A 4,010-nucleotide genomic window follows, 5' to 3' on the forward strand; every position below is an offset into this window, starting at 1 on the left:
CTCTCTGTCCTCTGTGGTTTTATTGGTCCAGTTCTTTCAGGGTTTTATTGACCCTGCATCCTATAGCTGCTGGTACAACACCCGCCCATCCTACCATTTACAGTATGTCTGGCTGTTTGCTGCTGTTTGTTTCCTGCTGTGTTTCTATGTGGTTTGTTTATGTAATGTGTGAGCTGTAAGAAATTCCTCTTGTTGGACAATAAATGTCAATCAAGTCTATCTAATCCTTACCTGGACCTCAGATCAGTTTAGTCACTGTCTCTTTCACTCCTTCAGATTTGACATCAAATCTCTTTTACCATAGAGAGCATTACTCCAGTGAGCTGGTATGGCACCGCCACCATAACACGACTTATGTGCCAGTTCACTGGAGTTGGTCTGTCCTGTGATAGAGATATGATCAATATATGGGATTAACCTGGTTTAATGGTGGTTGATTATTTGTCATGGGTTAGTGTTACAGTACAGATGAGGTAGGCTTATTTAATCCTACATACAGTTGAAGTCGGAAGTTTATATACACTTAGGTTGGAGTCATTAAAACTCGTTTTTCAACCACTCCACAAATGTCTTGTTAACAAACTATAGTTTTGGGAAGTTGGTTAGGACATCTACTTTGTGCATGACACAAGTAATTTTTCCAACAATTGTTTACAGACAGATTATTTCATTTATAATTCACTGTATCACAATTCCAGTAGGTCAGAAGTTTACATACACCGAGTTGACTGTGCCTTTAAAAAGCTTGAAAAATTCCATAAAATGATGTCATGGCTTTAGAAGCTTCTGGAAGGCAAATGTACATAATTTTAGTCAATTGGAGGTGTACCTGTGGATGTATTTCAAGGCCTACCTTCAAACTCAGTGCCTCTTTGCTTGACATCATGGGAAAATCAAAAGAAATCTGCCAAGACCTCAGGAAAAATATTGTAGCCCTCCACAAGTCTGGTTCATCCCTGGGAGCAATTTCCAAATGCCTGAAGGTACCACATTCATCTGTACAAACAAAAGTACACAGGTAGAGGTCGACCGATTATGATTTTTCAACGCCAATACCGATACCGATTATTGGGGGACCAAAAAAAGCCGATGCCGATTAATCGTCCGATATTTTTTTTTACATTTATTTGTAATAATGACAATTACAACAATACTGAATGAACACTTATTTTAACTTAATATAATACATCAATAAAATAAATTTAGCCTCAAATAAATAATGAAACATGTTCAATTTGGTTTAAATAATGCAAAAACAAAGTGTTGGAACTGAAAGTAAAAGTGCAATATGTGCCATGTAAGAAAGCTAACGTTTAAGTTCCTTGCTCAGAACATGAGAACATATGAAAGCTGGTGGTTCCTTTTAACATGAGTCTTCAATATTCCCAGGTAAGAAGTTTTAGGTTGTAGTTATTATAGGAATTAAAGGACTATTTCTCTCTATACGATTTTTATTTCATATACCTTTGACTATTGGATGTTCTTATAGGCACTTTAGTATTGCCTGTGTAACAGTATAGCTTCCATCCCTCTCCATGCCGCTACCTGGGCTCGAACCAGGAACACATCGACAACAGCCACCCTCGAAGCAGCGTTACCCATGCAGGGCAAGGGGAACAACTACTCAAAATCTCAGAGCGAGTGACGTTTGTAACGCTATTAGCTCGCACCCCGCTAACTAGCTAGCCATTTAACATCGGTTACACCAGCCTAATCTCGGGAGTTGATGGGCTTGATAGTTATAAACAGCGCAATAGCTGCTGGCAAAACGCACGAAAGTGCTGTTTGAATGAATGCTTACGAGCCTGCAGCTGCCTACCACCGCTCAGTCAGACTGCTCTATCAAATATCAAATCATAGACTTAATTATAACATAATAACACACATAAATAGGAGCCTTAGATCATTAATATGGTCAAATCCGGAAACTATCATCTCAAAAACAAAACGTTTATTCTTTCAGTGAAATACGGAACCGTTCCGTATTTTATCTAACGGGTGGCATCCGTCAGTCTAAATATTCCTGTTACATTGCACAACCTTCAATGTTATGTCATAATTACGTAAAATTCTGGCAAATTAGTTCGCAATGAGCCAAGCGGCCCAAACTGTTGCATATACCCTGACTCTGCGTGCAATGAACGCAAGAGAAGTAACACAATTTCACCTGGTTAATATTGCCTGCTAACCTGGATTTCTTTTAGCTAAATATGCAGGTTTAAAAATATATACTTCTGTGTATTTATTTTAAGAAAGGCATTGATGTTTATGGTTAGGTACACGTTGGAGCAACGACAGTCCTTTTTCGCGAATGCGCACTGCATCGTTTATATGCAACACAGGACACGCTAGATAAACTAGTAATATCATCAACCATGTGTAGTTATAACTAGTGATTATTATTGATTGATTGTTTTTTATAAGATAAGTTTAATGCTAGCTAGCAACTTACCTTGGCTTCTTCCTGCATTCGCGTAACAGGCGGGCTCCTCGTAAGGCAGGTGGTTAGAGCGTTGGACTAGTTAACCGTAAGGTTGCAAGATTGAATCCCTGAGCTGACAAGGTAAAAATCTGTCGTTCTGCCCCTGAACAAGGCAGTTAACCCACCGTTCCAAGGCCATCATTGAAAATCAGAATGTGTTCTTAACTAACTTGCCTAGTTAAATAAATGTGTAAAAAAATATATAAAAATTAAAAAATTAAAATCGGCAAAATCGGCGTCCAAAATTACCGATTTCCGATTGTTATGAAAACTTGAAATCGGCCCTAATTAATTGGCCATTCCGATTAATCGGTCGACCTCTATACACAAGTATAAACACCATGGGACCACGTAGCCGTCATACCGCTCAGGAAGGAGACGCGTTCTGTCTCCTAGAGATGAGTGTACTTTGGTACAAAAAGTGCAAATCAATCCCAGAACAACAGCAAAGGACCTTGTGAAGATGCTGGAGGAAACAGGTACAAAAGTATCTATATCCACAGTAAAACGAGTCCTATATCGACATAACCTGAAAGGTCGCTCAGTAAGGAAGAAGCCACTGTTCCAAAACGCCATAAAAAGCCAGTCTATGGTTTGCAACTGGACATGGGGACAAAGATCGTACTTTTTGGAGAAATGTCCTCTGGTCTGATGAAACAAAAATAGAACTGTTTGGCCATAATGACCATCGTTATGTTTGGAGGAATAAGGGGGAGGCTTGCAAGCCAAATAACATCATCCCAACCGTGAAGCACGGGGCTGGCAGCATCATGTTGTGGGGTTGCTTTGCTGCAGGAGGGACTGGTGCACTTCACAAAATAGATGGCATCATGAGGATGGAAAACTATATGGATATATTGAAGCAACATTTCAAGACATCAGTCAGGAAGTTAAGCTTGGTCGCAAATGGGTCTTCCAAATGGACAATGACCCCAAGCATACTTCCAAAGTTGTGGCAAAATGGCTTAAGGACAAAAAAGTCAAGGTATTGGAGTGGCCATCATAAAGCCCTGACCTCAATCCTATAGAAGATTTGTGGGCAGAACTGAAAAAGCGTGTGTGAGCAAGGAGCCCTACAAACCTGACTCAGTTACACCAGCTCTGTCAGGAGGAATGGGCCACAATTCACCCACCTTATTGTGGGAAGCTTGTGGAAGGCTACCTGAAATGTTTGACCCAAGTTAAACAATTTAAGGTCAATGCTACCAAATACTAATTGAGTGTATGTAAATGTCTGACCCACTGGAAGAAATAAAAGCTGAAATAAATAATTCTCTCTACTATTATTCTGACATTTCACATTCTTAAAATTAAGTGGTGATCCTAACTGACCTAAGACCGGGAATTTTTACTAGGATTAAATGTCAGGAATTGTGTAAAACTGAGTTTAAATGTATTTGGCCAAGGTGTATGTAAATTTCTGATTTCAACTGTAGATGTGTGTACCTTAGTTCAATGGAGTACAGGCTTAACTGAATGAACAATAAAGACGAACTGCAATATGACATTTTATTAAATAGTTTGGGGA

The sequence above is a fragment of the Salvelinus fontinalis genome, chromosome 24 (genome assembly GCF_029448725.1).
Source record: "Salvelinus fontinalis isolate EN_2023a chromosome 24, ASM2944872v1, whole genome shotgun sequence".
Lineage (NCBI taxonomy): Eukaryota > Metazoa > Chordata > Actinopteri > Salmoniformes > Salmonidae > Salvelinus > Salvelinus fontinalis.